The 17,158-nt window shown below is 34.2% G+C and overlaps 1 long non-coding RNA gene across 5 annotated transcripts; it reads right to left on the minus strand.

The window, feature by feature from the left end:
- Positions 1–364: 364 nt before the first annotated feature.
- On the minus strand, positions 365–3,199 carry LOC113288428. Of its 5 annotated transcripts, none has more exons than XR_003330619.1 (3): positions 3,135–3,199; positions 2,885–2,915; positions 365–2,506 (listed from the first exon to the last, which is right to left on the minus strand). It is a non-coding gene; the product is annotated as an uncharacterized LOC113288428 (long non-coding RNA). The 5 variants fall into 5 exon arrangements; XR_003330622.1 differs by having other exon boundaries at positions 365–2,260; positions 2,338–2,915; XR_003330621.1 differs by having other exon boundaries at positions 365–1,942; positions 2,085–2,915.
- Between the last annotated feature and the right edge of the window lie 13,959 nt (positions 3,200–17,158).

The raw sequence follows: 17,158 nt of genomic DNA on the forward strand, positions 1-17,158 counted from the left end.
GAAAACATAGTTTGTTCATCCACGTGGCTGAACAAAAAAATGAATTTGTTGATTGCCATAGGAATTGTCTTAATAAAATATAAGAAGACTCTTAATAACCATACACAAACATGTATGGTGGGCCCCACCCTTTAGGGGAAAACAAAAGGTCCCATTTAATGGCATTAATGTGTGTGGCTTTTCGGTTTACTAAGGTTTTTTTGAGAGTTTAGGCAATATTCAGCACCATATGTACTAGTTGTACGCCCGTGCTTTGCACGGGCCCAGATTGGTTGTCCCAAATCCAATTAAAAGAATTTTTGTGATAAATGGTCACCCGTGGTTCCTTGAACACTGGTTCTTTTGTTCAAGAATAACTAATTAATTGACTCGAATAAACTATCATTGCATCAGTAAAGATAAAAGAATGTTAAGGTATTGAATGACCACCCTTATGTATATGATCTTTTTACATCTTAACATCATCCCAAACAGAAACACAAATTTGAAATACAATAAACTGTACCATATACTTTGGGTACTAACTACTACAGCTCAAGAACTCTTTCCAGAAATGGTAAACTAAATTCCTATTGGAACTCTAGTTAATCCCATCTCACATCATGGCTGCTTCATTTTATGCTCTCATTCTTTTTTCTCTTTTTCTGTTCAGTCTTTATCTTTTCGGGCTCCTGAAATATAAATACTCATTCAAGATCAACACGAATTCTAGACATTGCACCTGATATGAGTTAAATTTTTTGTCAACAAACCTTTTCGAATGCTAAAGAAGAAGGTAAAAGAATTGCAAAACCACAAAACATTTTCGAATGTCCTTTTAAGCATCAGTAGTAATGTCTACGGAAATAAACAAAAAGAATAAGCATGGAGACGTCACCAATGGAAACATAAAAAGACGAAGCTCCCTGCAACTACACCTGGTACCATTGTACGGACAGACGGAGGGAAAACTTGGAATTAAGAACTCCATTTGCATCTAAAAGTTATAATGGATCACTTTAGCACATTTCCTCCATAATTCCAAGAGCCATTACTTGGACATCGTAATCGTTGTATCACCTAGTCCAATATACTAAAAATACTGGAAAACGCAATTATTCTGCATAAAAGACCGTAATAGTAATGGAGAATGCCAGTTTACCCAGCCCCTAACATACAGAGAACTGGCCGCATAGTCTCTCCTATTTCTAATCATAAATGCTTCAAAAGTAGTAACTATTTGATGTAGAAAAACCAACCCAGTTCGGTTAGAAGGCGTAATTTGTTATATGTCGTTTACGAAGATATCAAATCCTGGCTCTCCCTTAATCTCGGATATCTATAGCCATGCTTTAAAATACTTACATGAAGTTACTTAACTAAAATATCACATGAAATAATATGAAACCCGTAGCCACATAATACTCACTGCTAGGTTTTTCAGCTTGAAGATCAAGTATAGACCTCCGAGTGATTGCAACCAATGAAGATCAAAGTTACAAGACTCGAAATGTATAAATTGAAGCTATATGAATATAAGTATTTAAGAAAATTATCAATCTTACATTCTTACTTGAGTTTCTTCATAATAAATGAGATAAGGCCTGTCATTTTATTTTTATTCCCAATGTTGTTTACTGTTGCCGACGGAATAGTTGCCTTGGATAAAGAAAAAAAAAACAATCAATTGGGCTAACATACATACCATCAGTTCTGCTGCTTTCTATCATTGGATAATAAGGTATTAGGCCATACATAACGTCCTCCGCAGTTTTCCTGATAAATCATGCACCAAGATATTATTTGTTTACCCTGGATAATATGACCTTTTTCCAGCGTATGAATTTACAGTAGATTGTTCAATTAATAGGCAATCCAACTACAAAAATTAACAAATTGTTATCTTCGTAGCTTTGCCATCTCAATTGCGTCCGAGCCAAACGCATATTAGTCATATGGGTTTCTGCAAAAACAGTAAAAGAAACAAATACTTAATTTTCTTCAAGGAAAATTACAAACGTTTCTACATCTCTATGCCATGAAGAAGAGCAAAACTAAAACAAAGAGATTAACTGTCCACTTGTAGAAACATGAAAATTGCAGACCTGTTTTTTTATATGGATGGAAATCCATTTTCGAGCTTTATGTCACATTCTCTGAACTCTACTTATACTTACATTGTTTGTTGGAATTCCTGAATGCAGAAACCAACTATATTTACTATATACATCATATTGGTTTACGACATCAATATCAAGCCATGACATCTATCCAACGGTTCCTGAACATAACTATGAAGTCGCATTATCTGACTGAAATGTTAAGAAAAACTATCACAAAGAAAACTATATTGCATACAATTAATTTATGCTTCAGAAAGTCCTTCTCCAACCCCAGCATCACTAAAGCCACCACTATTATAGGGTATGCAGAGAGTCATTGGAAGTTGTACTAAGTTTAATAAAGTGAAGGAACCATCATTATTTCATCCTTGAATCCCAGCAACAAAGAACTCCTGCTATGCAATCTACCAATGAACATCATTAATAGATGCATGAATTACTTCAAAGAGAAACTCAGAAGTTAGATGATCTCAAAATCACAAAAGGCAAAAAATAATTGCCCAACTGACTATCAGATTCCATGAAAAAGGAAAACTGTTGGCCTAGACCATAACAAATCACTATTAATTAGGGCAGAAACAAAATCCCTAAACCCACACAATCATAAAATTAGGGCAAAAACAAAATCCTGGTAGAAAAGAAAAGTAATTGGATTGATTTCTGACATAGCCAGTGATGAATATTCCAAGCGAAGTGAATACCTTGCAGGGTTAATCAAGATGTATCATGGAAAACACAGATATATAAGAATATAGAATGAGTAATTAAAACCATCATAATACCTGGTATTAGTTTGAAGTGGTAGACCCTCACCTGTAAAATCAAAACACAACCAATTAATTCATTAAAAAAAAAAGAAGTAAACAAACCCCAATTCAGTTTCACGATTATGCTGACGATTCAGTTTATAAGAAGCCGATCGAAAGCCCGTAATGATTACAATGAAATTCAAATAAAAGAGACAAAAGATTTTCCACAGAGTAATATAAGAACACTGAAACATCCATGTTGCTCTATGGATTCTCTATGTACCTACAGAGAGCGTCGAAAATGGAGGAGAAGAATGAGCGCGCGAGGAAGAGGAGGGGATGCGGTGGAAAAGAAAGAGGAATAAATAATTAGGGTTAAAAGCTTTTACACCACTGTCACGCGTCACTCACACAGAATCCATGGGTAACAGAAACGGGCAAAACAGAGCCAATAATTTCTATTGGTCAACATTTTCTATGGTGGGTCAGAAGCTCTGGAAATCGAACTTGATTCAACTTTTAACCACATCAAATGAAAATCACGTGAAATTACATTATTAATTAATGGGTTTTGGCAATGTGACGCTTGGTGTTTGGTTACAACTATTGTGTTTGGTTTAGCTCGTGGGAACAATGAGGAGTGATTTCTCGTGGATTCTATTTTGACGGGTAACGATTAATTGATTTCTAAAATGGACCCGCTTGATTTTGACTAGGAATTTCTTACTAGTATTTTTTTTGGGCCAAGCACAATGGTCACCCTTATCTCTAGCTATAGCTTATTTAAAGTTAAGGGAAAAGTTCCCCAAGGTAATCTCACCACGGTGCTATGTCATCCTTTAGCTATGTAAATGGTACAAAATCGAAATTCATTTTTTTTTCTCTAAATATTTTACCGTGCAATATATTTGGATAAGTTAAAGATAATTAAGAGAAAAAAAGTAGGTATAACGGATAAAAAAAAAGAATTTTAGTAAATCAAAATAGCGAAACAAATAAGTTTAGGATAAAACTGTGAAAACCAAAAACGAATACTCGGTATCCGTTAAAAATGATACGGAACTTTTTACATGGAAATTGCGTATCCATATGGTTTCCCTTCTCTACAAGCGGGATCAAATGTGATCCATTTTTAAGTATAGCTAAGTGACATCCCGAAACTTAAACTACACGTGAAACAATATCAGCTGGATTTTCCTACAATTAGGGGATAGCTAAAGGAAATGTTATACCACAGTGCTTGGCCGTACTAGAGTACAAAAAGGGTTGGCGTTGGTCCTTCCCGAGTCCCGACGCGTAGTGAATTTGGTGATCATCCTTTTTACTATCAGTGATTGGATTTTTTACTACTATTATATATTAATAACGGACAGACAGATGAGAGAGAATCAGGGATACTTTCACTCAATAATCTAAATGTATCATGTTTATGCGCCCAATCCTACACACCATCTTACATATGTGAGACAATTCAGCTTCACTGATATAATATAGGTCGTAAATAATTTGGTACCTATGTTGTTCGTACTTAGGATGATAAAGAATTTGTGTCGATGAATTTGGAACTCGGGTCATTAGTATCGGCATCGACAACTTTTCCAATTTATTTACAGTGATACATCTCACTTGAAAGCCATGCCTAATTTATGGTGTTTTTACAAATTACAAATCGATCCATAAGACAACATAAACTTGCACGTGAAATAGCAATCTCAAAAAATCCTGAGTTAGATGATGAAATAGCAATTTCGAAAATCCTTATCCTACTAATTTTCTTAATGGTAAAATGTCATTAATTATTTTTAATAAAATTGATTAATGACACAAACTAAAGATTAGTGATTACATTAGCTCAATTATTTGGTTTATATTTCGAAAATAATTTTTATTTTTATTTTGAAGAGATGTAAAAGAAGGAGGATTTTTTTTGAAAACAACAGAAGAATACGAGAAAACATACGTTCAAAACAGTCAGGAACACCTCTAGCTTAACTCCAATTACAATTCTGTTACCTCCAATTGTTTAACGGGCATAAAAAAATTGAATTCTTTTTTTCAGAAATTACGGTTGGGAGATCATGATATTCTAATCGTAACAAAGTATACGGTTGGTAACCAATACACCCCACCCGTAAACAACAACCTATAATTAGGAAGTAAAAAAACTCCAACCAAAGGTTAAACCTACTATTCAGAAATGAAGAACTTCGAGTCATAATATTGTTTGAGAACAACCAGTGTCTACATTTACTTCTAGGTTTATATGTTTTAAAAAGCAAAATTTGTGGTTGCGGGAGACTATTTAGTTTGAAATTTTAGAGTTTGGACATACATATATCCAACTTGAAATGCAAAAAATCCTTATTCATTAAGTCACGTTACAATCCATTAAATACTTATTTAACCTGAAGTACAATTTTTTCCTAATATCCATTACAATTTATTAAAAAGTCTTTGATGACGATAATATGAGTTTATAGTTGCAATTTGAACCCTGAACCCTGAACCTCTTCTCAATTCCTTTCTAGTTTGAGCTAAGACTTCAACATCAGTTTCATCTCTACGTCGAAGTTGGTTGCAAGTACCGATTGTAAAGCCATTTATTCTTCAATTTCTCTGTTTATAGCTCCAAATCAACACATCAATACCATCATGGTTAGTAGTGTTACCGTTATCACTACAAAAGTTTTTATAAATATTTTTCCAATAATTAACACTCACTAAACCGCATATTTTCGTTATTCACCTTTATGTGGATAACATAGTACACAATTTTGGTAATAAATAAGTCTTCATTGAAAGTAAAGTTGGGTTTATCAATTTTTAAGTATACTAAATTTCTGAATATTGTAAGAGTTTTATGGGGTGATTATGGATCTACAAGAGTGGGTATATATGGGGGACTTATTATTTGCGTAAATAAGATGTGTAACGTCTCTAGTCTTCAAATAACTATCCAATAAGATGCTCTATATTTAACAAATGGGGTTTTGAGATTGTTTCTACATGTGAATTTTGTTCGAATAACTCTATATGACACACTTAGAACTTCCTTTGAATTTTCAAAATGAAGACGATTTCTTGCACTTCATATGAATGAGCGGAATTATGGCAATTGGAGTCTCATAGAGCCCGAAATATACATGTACTTTGACAGAAAGTATATATATTATCTTTCAAGCTTAACCAAAGAGTGAGACGGTTACTTACTTATCTTGACAGACGAACGGGTCATTTAGAGTTTAGAAAGTGATAAGAGATCCAAGGAGAGTAGCTTGGGCATTTTGGAAGTGTGAAGAAAAGTGATCCACTGATTCTTCTTTTAAACCACAAAATTGACAGTCAACCGGATGAAGTTCCCACCTTATTAAGAGTACCCACTCCATTGTATAATAGTCTACATAAAAACATCTTTATTGTTTAGGGAACAAGAGATTTCACATCCCAAAAGTTTGCGTCAGGGAAACAATGTATCGTCGCATGAAGAAGATTCGGCCATCATTTTCTGAAATGAAGAAGCAGTGAAAATTTCCATGATTTGTCAATATCCATATAAATTTATCTTCAATTTTGTTGAAAAGTTCAGCAACATACAGATGAAAGAGATGGTGGACCAGACTATGGGAACATCACTGTGCTCTAGCTCTCTTACAGAAGTGACTACTTCTGAATTGGTTAGAGGAGTGGGAGGAATATATATAGCATGGTAATGTTGGGATCTAAGGGTCATTCCAGACCTTAATATCTGCTCCATTTCCAACAACCCACAAATACCCATCCTTTAAATACTTTATGGCTGTTGGAACAATTTCCGATTTCACACCTGCAAAACAGAGATTAAGACACAAAACAAAGTGACGGCTGAGTCACGGCCAAGTAGCTCTCTTTAGGACGTTTCGTGGCTCTGCCTTGAATTTTGTGCAAGCAGTTGTTTTCCGTCACAACGCCCCCAGAATAAAACAGCCGAGAAAAACTCTCTTTCAATCTCTCGAGCACACAGTGAGAAATCGAACACTTTTGCTCTCTCTATTCTTGCTCATTATTTTTGGTCTCTTGATTCTCAGAAAAACAATAGTGTAAAAACTTGTTATTTTCTTTCTGTTCTCAAAACTGTTTTTATAACCAGGCAGTTAATGCAGATTAATGGAGAATAAATTGGATTAATTGCTGCAATTAAAATTCCATTCGAAACAATAAAAAAACGGGCAAATAAATCATGCCATAATTAGCGCAATTAAAACATAATTAAGTGCAGTAAAAAAACGGTTTGAAAAAATCTTTTAAAAAACAGCAAAAATACTTTCCAAATTCAAGAGACCTCCCAAGACCCCCAAGGCCCCGCTCCCGGAGTAATGTTATATATATATAATAATAATATATATGCACAATCAGTAGGGGGAGGGATTCAATCCTGAGACCTAACCCTCCAGGCCCAAAATGCTTAACCACTGGGCCAAGCTCGAATTGTTGATATAAATGTATAAAAGAATTATTTTAAAACATATATCCCAACGATCCCCACTTATATTTTTAAAATCATTGAGCAAGATTCGTATAGTTATGTGCATAATCAAAGGTATCTTTCGATTTTGAACCTTTACATAGTATTAAATTCTCTATACTCTGTCACAGAGTGAACACATGTCTTTGAACTCTATGGAGGGAACAAATTACTTAACACACACAACTATACTAAGAGTAAAGTCTTAAATGCGAGCACATTACGGCCCTGTGCTTATCCCAGTTTCAATGAATGTTCTAGAGAACTGCCCATGTTCTCATAGAAAGCGGCCATACTTTCTCATTCACAGAGGTGAGTCTATCAAAGGTACTCCTGTATCTTGGTACCCCACTATATACAGAGCTATAGACTTCATTAAGAGTTAAAAAAAAACTCAACCTTAACCCGCTTCAGGATATCATGCCATGGTAAAGGTGCATGATTCTATCTCCATATCATTTGTGAATCGTTATTCCCTTTGAACCTATTTCTAGGTGGGTATCCATCATAAATTGACTCAACTTCTAATGGGAAAAAGTCCCATGCCTTTAGAGGTATATAATACCTTTTCCCTATCTAATCCTTTCGTCAAAGAATCAGCTAAGTTCTCTTCCAACCTAACATGATCCACACGTAGATCACTAGTTGTGAGAAACTCTCTAACTGTGTTGTGCTTTCGACGCATTTGTCGATTCTTACCGTTATAAAAATAGTTCTGTACTTTTGCAATAGCCGCGGTACTATCAAAATGGATCATAATAGCTGGTACCGGTCTATCCCATACAAGAATTTGAGAAAACAAGTTTCTCAACCATCTTGCTTCTGCACTAGTTGCTGCTAGTGATATCAATTCAGACTCCATCGTAGATTGAGCCAGAATTGTCTGTTTCTTTGACTTCCAAGACATAGTGCCACCAACAATATTAAACAAATATCCACCAGTGGCCTTGGATTCATCTGAAAGAGAGTTCCAATCAGCATCGCAGTATCCTTCAAGGACTGCAGGAAATATCTTATAGTGTAATCCTAGGTTAACGGTCTTTTTAAGATACCGCATAACCCTCTCAACTGCATTCCAGTGTTCCAAACCAGGACAACTGGTAAACCTGCATAAAACCCCCACTGCATATGCAATGTCTGGTCTGGTATAATCAGTTGCATAATGAAGACTACCAATTATACTAGCATATTCAGATTGTCTAATGCTATCACCAGTATTTTTAAACAGGTTAACACTAGCATCAAAAGGAGTACTTACAGGTTTACAATCAAAATAGTTGTACTTCTTTTAAATCGTTTCAATATAATGAGACTGACCCAAAGAAATACCATCATTAGTTCTAGTAATCTTAATTCCCAGAATTACACTAGCTTCACCCAAATCTTTCATTTCAAAGTTAGACTTAAGCATATTCTTAGTTTCTTCAACCACAAACAAGTTTGAACCGAAAATAAGCAAATCACCCACATATAAACAAATCATGATGCATGTATTGTTTTCAAACTTATAGTATATGCATTTGTCACTTTCATTAATTTTGAAACCATGTGAAATCATCAAATTATCAACTTTTTCATGCCATTGCTTAGGAGCTTGTTTCAAACCATACAATGACTTATCTAATTTACACACTTTATGTTCTTAACCAGGAACAACAAAACCTTCAGGTTGTTCCATGTAAATTTCTTCTTCTAATTCACCATTTAAAAAAGCTGTTTTAACATCCATTTGATGAACAACAAGATTACGCACAGCAACAACAACAATCAAAACACGAATAGAAGTCAATCTTGTAACTGGAAAATAAGTATCAAAGAAATCTACATCTTCTCTTTTTCTAAATCCTTTAGCTACCAACCTAGCTTTGTGTTTGTCTACTGAACCATCAGGGTTCAACTTCCTTTTAAGTACCCATTTACAACCTATTGCTTTGCAACCAGGGGGTAAATATGCTAGGTGCCAAGTTCCATTAAGATTATGGGAGTTCATTTCATTATCTATGTCTTCTTGCCAAAAACCGGATTCAGGATAATTAAGTGCCTCTTGAAGACTAGAAGGGTCTTCCTCTAGGGTATAAACTTCAAAATCAGAACCATAGTCTGTCGCAATCCTATCCCTTTTACTACATCTGGGTTCAATTTCAGCGTCTCTAGTCTCTGCAGTTCTAGGTTCTTCTATTCTAAGTTCAGATCTTGTACTAGGTAGAGAACCCCACTATTTCTAGATTTAAAAGGAAATTTATCTTCAAAGAAATCAGCATCAATAGATTCAATAATAACTTTATTATTTATAACAAAAAATCTATAAGCTTTACTGTTTTGAGCATACCCAACAAAAACACATTCATAAGCTTTACTAGCTAGCTTTGATATTTTAGGATCAGGAATACGAACATAAGCCAAACAACCCCATACTTTAAAATAAGATACATTTGGTTTTCTGTTTTTCCAAAGTTCATAGGGTGAAATTTTAGTTTTTGAATTTGTCACACGATTCAAAACATAGCAAACAGTCAGCAAAATTTCTCCCCACCAATGAGGGGCAGCACCAGAACTCAGCAAACATGCAGTCACAAGAGTAGTAAATGTACGATTCTTTCTTTCAGCTTTTCCATTCATTTCAGGGTTATACGGAGCAGTTTTTTCATGTATAATTCCAGAAGATTCATAAATTTCAGTGAATGGTTTAGAATCATATTCAGTTCCTCTATCACTACGAAATCTCTTAATTTTCCTACCAAATTGATTTTCAACTTCAGCAATAAAAACCTTAAATTTTTCAATAGCTTCATTCTTATGACTTGGCAAGTAAACATAGGTATAATTAGAAAAATCATCAATAAAATTCATGACATATCTCTTTCCATTTCTAGTTAATATACCTTCATATTCACACAAATCAGAATGCACTAACTCCAATGGTTCAGATTCTCTAATAAAAGATTTATGGGAACTCTTGGTTATCTTAGCTTGACGGCAAGATTCACATTTTTCAAAATCATACATGGATAGTTTTGGAATAAGACCTTGCTTGATCATGGTATCTACTGATCTACTGTTCACATGACAAAGTCTAGCATGCAAAACATTAAAAATACACACCATATAAGAAGAATATGCAATTTTATTCATTTCAACATTAAGCTTAAACATTCCATCAGCAGCATAACCTTTTCCTACAAACACTCTGTTTTTAGTAATTGTGTAAACATCAGATCCAATAGTTTGATATAGCCCAGCCTTGTTGATAAGATAGCCGGAAACAAGATTCTTTCTCATTTATGGAGTGTGGAGGACAACTTTCAACATAATTGTCTTCCCAGAGGTAAACTTCAGTTCTACCGTACCAGAACCTTTCACAATAGTGGTATGGAAGTCTCCCAACAACACTTTCTTATCCTTGATTTCTGCATAGCTCTTAAATAGGGACCTATCAAAACAACAATGGCGCGAAGCACCACTGTCTATCCACCACCCATCGGTTCCACCAACCATGTGAATCTCTGTATCAGAAACCATGGCAATTACAACGCTTTCAGCAGCATTAGCTTGTGCGTTATTCTTTCCTTTGTTATTCCTGCAATCCCTAGCCATGTGGTTTGGTTTACCGCAAGTATAACATAGGAACTCAAAATCAGAATTCTGAAATTTCCTTGATTGGTGTGGGTTCTTGTTTTGATTAGGTTTGCCTTTCCTTTGGTTCTGGTCAGGTTTCATCGGTTTTTTCTTAGGTTTTAAACTCGGTTGAGTATGATTCTTATTATTGGAAACGATAAGAATCTCTTCCTTTCTGTCTTGTTTCCATGCTTCCTCTTCAACCCTGAGCTTAAAAATCAAACTTTCAAGAGAAAATTCCTTAGTTTTATGACGCAAAGCATTACAAAAAACTTTCCAAGATGGGGGTAATTTATCAATCAATACAGATACTTGAAATTGTTCATCAGTTTTCGTACCTTCCGTCATAATTTCATGAGCTATTTTCTGAAGTTCATGAGCCTGAACAACGACTAATTTATCATCCACCATTTGATATCTCAGGTAGCGGCTTACATCATATTTCTTCGATATGGCTTCTTCAGTATCATATTTCTTCTGTAAGACATCCCACACATCTTTAGCAGTATCAAATGTGGAGTAATATTCATATAGATCGTCAGACAAAGCATTCAGAATATATTTTTTACAATCAAAGTCATTATCATAGGCTTTTTGTTTTTCTTCAGCAGTTTGGGTCACAAAAGGTTCTTCAGTTGGTTGAGGAGTTGCACTTGTTGCGGATGGAGATGCTTTTTCTGCAGCTTCTGCATCTTGTGGATCAGCTGGTTTGATGGAGGTCACCATCATGTGCAACTTCATCAAGTTTGAGGTAGAAAAACAACTTTAACTTCCATCTTCTGAAGTGAAGTCCTTCAAACTTGAACGGCTTGTTGATATCAGCAAATGTTTTCTTTTCAGATTCCATGGCAAAAAGAACCGTCCTAAAATTGTTGGAACAATTGCCTATTTCACACCTGCAAAACAGAGATTAAGACACAAAACAAAGTGACGGCTGAGTCACGGCCAGGTCGCTCTCTTTAGGACGTTTCGTGGCTCTGCCTTGAATTTTGTGTAAGCAGTTCTTTTCCGTCACAACGCCCCAGGATAAAACAGACGAGAAAAACTCTCTTTCGATCTCTCAAGCACACAATGAGAAATCGATCACTTTTACTCTCTCTATTTTTGCTCAGTATTTTTGGTCTCTTGATTCTCAGAAAAACAATATTGTAAAAACTTGTTATTTTCTTTCTGTTCTCAAAACTGTTTTTATAACCAGGCAGTCAATGCAGATTAATGGAGAATAAATTGGATTAATTGTTGCAATTAAAATTCCATTCGAAACAGTCAAAAAACGGGCAAATAAATCATGCCATAATTAGCGCAATTAAAACATAATTAATTGCAGTAAAAAAAACGGTTTGAAAAAATCTTTTAAAAAACAACAAAAATAATTTCCAAATTCAAGAGACCTCCCAAGATCCCCAAGGCCCCGCTCCCAGACTAATGTTATATATATATAATAATAATATATATGCAAAATCAGTAGGGAGAGGGATTCGATCCTGAGACCTAACCTGGAGAATAAATTGGATTAATTGTTGCAATTAAAATTCCATTCGAAACAGCAAAAATACTTTCCAAATTCAAGAGACCTCCCAAGATCCCCAAGGCCCCGCTCCCAGACTAATGTTATATATATATAATAATAATATATATGCACAATCAATAGGGAGAGGGATTCGATCCTGAGACCTAACCCTCCAGGTCCAAATTGCCTAACCACTAGGCCAAGCTCGAATTGTTGATATAAATGTATAAAAGAATTGTTTTAAAACATATATCCCAACATTGGCTCTTTCAAGCATTTCCGACCAAGTGGATGAACACTTTTGTGATTTGCTGGTATTCTAAGATAAAATCTCTCTCAGATATTTGGCATGAAGTAATTTTTCCCATAATGAATAAAAATCAGTCAAAAACCTTCCCGCTAATTTTGCTACAAGCGCCATAATTAGATGTTCAAGTAATCTCAAGCCTAACCCACCATGTTCTTTGCTTACATGAAACCAATTGTAGTTAACATAATGCATTTTCATCTCTTCATTGGAGTGCATCCTACCATAAATTCCTCATTAAAATCCTTTATATACTCCAATAACCTTATTCCTCGTTCAAAATTACATTAGGAATCTACTTTAACCGGCATTAAAGAATACAAATTGCTAAAAAACCAACAAGCCTACTATTACTCTTCTTAACATTCTGTGTCTACTTCTTTTTTCAACACTTGTGTCAACAAGATCAATCATAAAACCCTAATTAGGCTAACTGATTGAAAACAGATACCCTTAATAACTCAAGTGATCCCCCCTCCACCCCCCACCCCCCCAAGAAAAAAGAAAAGAAAAAGCTTATTTGTAAAATCAAATACCTATTTTTTCAAATTTCAAGATCCACAACTGCAATCAAATACCTAAATTTAAAATTGCTGAAAAGCCAACTAACCTATTATTACTCTTCTTAACATTCTGCGAGTACTACTTTAGTATTTTTCTCATCATTTGTGTCAACAGATCAATCATAAACCCTAATTAAGTTAAACAATAGAAAATAGATACCCATGAGAGCTCGCTTATTCCAATTCCAATAACAAATAATTCTTATAAAGCTACTAAGAACATGATCAAGAATTAAAACAACAAACTTCATAATCTAAACCATTTAAAATTGCAATAACAACACATGGACAGAAATATGATTATATATAAACTTTCCTCTAATCAGGTGGGTTCATGTGTGACCACCTGTTACAAAAAAACAAAAAGTGAACGTAAAAGCATTCGATGATCTGTTCAAAATTTTGAATTCACTAGTCTTAATCCAGATTTCAATAAAAAACGGAAAAACACGAAATATAAAGAAAACACAAAAAAAGAAGTTTTTTTTGGTGAAAATGTTTTTTTTAATCTCAAAGCAGATAAACAAGAACAGATGATGACGGTGAACTGAATGGTGATGGAGATGGTGATGATAAGATCTCTAGTTCTTCAAGATAATGATGTTGATCAGACCTTTTACAACTCCATGAGACTGATTCACCAATAAATTGATTTCATTTCAAAATTTTGATCATCATGATCCTCTTAAAGAAAATCAACCAAAAACCTAGGCAAATCATCAATTCCAAGTTGATGTATAAAACACCTTGTTATTCTTTCGATTATGATGATTGTGGACAGTCTCTCTAATGAATATTCAGTACCAATCGCTTCAAATATCCTCTGTTTTTGCACGTACATATTCTTATTCTTCATCTTGGTATCAAGTTCTCTCTACTTCATTGAGTTGATGAACCTTGCTAAGCAGTTGGAATCGGACGAAATTGTTGTTTCAAAACAATAGCTAATTAAATCATCAATCAAAATCTTAACTAGATATTCTCTTGATGATGATGAAGAAAACTCGGTCTCTATAAAAGTGATGGTGATGTATGGAGTCGCCATTAAAATGTAGAACAAGAAACCCAGAAATTGAAATAGCAAAACTCATATTCTGGGTGGGGTTGATATTCTTATTAAAGAGAGTTGGGTAATGAGGAGGTGAGTGTTTCGTAAAGGGAAAGAGATGGATTATTTGATTTGCGGTACTTACCCAACGCGATTAAGAAAGGTTTACGATTATTTGTTTTTTCACTATGCGTTCACCTAATTTCTACGATTTAAATTTACTGGACTACTGGTCCCACTCTTAATTATGATAAAGATTAGTGATTGCGGACAAGATCGATTGTTTTATTTGTGTTCATACCAATGTAGTTAATATCGGATATCGGTTCATCTCGGCCGGGAGCGATACACTGGTACGATTTTATATTGGGGATATTATCGTTGAAATATCGGTATAATATCGGTTCTGATTTAGAGACTATAATTTTATATTAAAGATTTTCTCCACACATTTTCGGATAAGATATAATAGATAACATCAATTTTATCAAAAAAAACAAAAGAGTAACTTTAGTAACTTGCTTCGAGAGCTACATGCACCTCTACTACCACCTGGAAGACTTTCTTCGCCAAAATTACCCTTAAACTTTATAGAAAACGACCAATACCGTCTCATATCGGGAAATGTAGGAAAATTTCGTATCGACCGATACGGCCGATATTTGACCGAAACGGCCGATATTATCGGGCGAATATCGTATCCCCGATATCCTTCTTATCGTATCGTTCTCGGCCGATATCCGAAATATCCCCGATATATCGGCCGATACGGCCGATATTGACTACATTGGTTCATACACGTTTCAACTAATCCACAACTAACTAAATAATAGAATTACTTCCACCTAAATCTAAAGATCAAATCAATTAAAACTAACAAAACATATGCAACTTATTTTAAGGTGATGACACGTTCAAATTCCAACACCCTCTCTGAATGTGTCAACCATTCTACATCCATGTGATCATAATACCACCGTCACCATATCATCATTGCATCATTACATCATTCATCATAATACTTCTTCATCATCATTATAATTTAATCACCACAATAAATTTAATTTTTCATCATCAATGGCTCCCATATAAAAATTTGCATTATCCTCTTTTCGTTTATCACGACAGTATTTTTCGATATGACCAAACTTCTTACAATTGTAACATTGTACTGCCTTTTTCTTGATCTCTCTAAAATAACATTTATCAGTAGCATGATTATTTATTTTACAAATTGTACAAAACAAATTTCTACCTTTTTTTGCCCAAAGTGTTTTTTTTCAAATCGTTCATCCCCCGACCTATTTAATCTTTGTTCATGTGCTTGAAGAAAACCCATAACATCATTAAAAGTATATTTTGCCACATCTTTTGACTCTCAATAGCAGGAACAGTATGATCAATTTGTAAGGAAGAGAATGTAATACCTTTTCCACGATTTTTTGATCAGAAATTACTTCACCATAAGACCTTATTTCATTAACATTCTTAATAAATTATTGAACTGAATCAGTATTTCCGATAGAGAAAATTTCAAATTGACGATGAAGAGTCTACACCTTTACCATAATTGTTTTATTCGTACATTCGAATTGTTCTTTCAAAATATCTAATGACTTTTACGATGATTTGCATAAAGAAATCTTTGAAAAAATTGCATCATCTACACCTTCAAATTTTTCTTTTAAAATATCTAGTGACTTTTATGATGATTTGCATAAAGAAATCTTTGAAAAAAATTGCATCATCTACACCTTCTTGTATAACAGATAATGCTTTAGCATCCTTCTTCACCTTCTCTTTGTACTTTTTTTTTGCTATGGAGTTGCCTTTTCTAGATCGTTTTCATCGTAACCAGTTTCTACCATATCCCACAAATTGTTTTTAATTTAATTGACCAAAAATTGTAACTATCATCTTTGAATATAGGGATATTTGTTTGTAGCGAAGCTACTTTAGTTGCCGTAAGTTACCCGAGGATCTTCTGGGTCTCGATGCCAAATGTAGGTTTTTTGAAACAAACATATATGGAAACTAAATAGAAGATATGAGACTCTTTTTTTTTACTAAACTCCAGTAAATTTTTCATTCATTGATAAAAGCCTTAAATAGGCATTACAAACACATTTAAACTAATCCATGACTAACATAACTTCCTAACTTTTATGATCCTCTTCCCACATGTCAACTACTAAATCAAAACACGTTATTAACCTTAAATACTAGGACCACTTCTACATAAATCTAAAGATCAGGTCAATTAAACAAACCTAAAAAAATATATGCAACTTATTTGAATGTGATGACACATTCACACTCCAAAAATATCTAGTTAAAGCATCAATCAAAACCCTAACTAGATATTTTCTTGATGATGTTGTTGATGATGATGATGAAGAAGAAATTAAACTCAGTTTCTATAAAAGTGATATTGGTGCAAGGAGTCGCTATTAAAATGCAGAACAAGAAACCCTGAAATTCAAATAACAAACTCAAATTCAGAGTGAGGTTGATATTCTTGTTACAGAGAGTTGGGGAATGAGGATATGAGTGTTTTGGTAGAGAGAAAGAGATGATAATTTGATTTGCGAGACCCACTAAAAGCGATTCGAAGATTAAGAAGCTTACGATTATTTATTTTTCACGTTGTGATCACCTAATTATATGATTTAACTTTACTGGATTACTGGTCCCACTTTTTGTAATGGTAAAGATTAGTGATTACAGACAAGATTGATTGTTTTATCCGTGTTCAACGATTTA

The sequence above is a fragment of the Papaver somniferum genome, chromosome 6 (genome assembly GCF_003573695.1).
Source record: "Papaver somniferum cultivar HN1 chromosome 6, ASM357369v1, whole genome shotgun sequence".
NCBI lineage: Eukaryota > Viridiplantae > Streptophyta > Magnoliopsida > Ranunculales > Papaveraceae > Papaver > Papaver somniferum.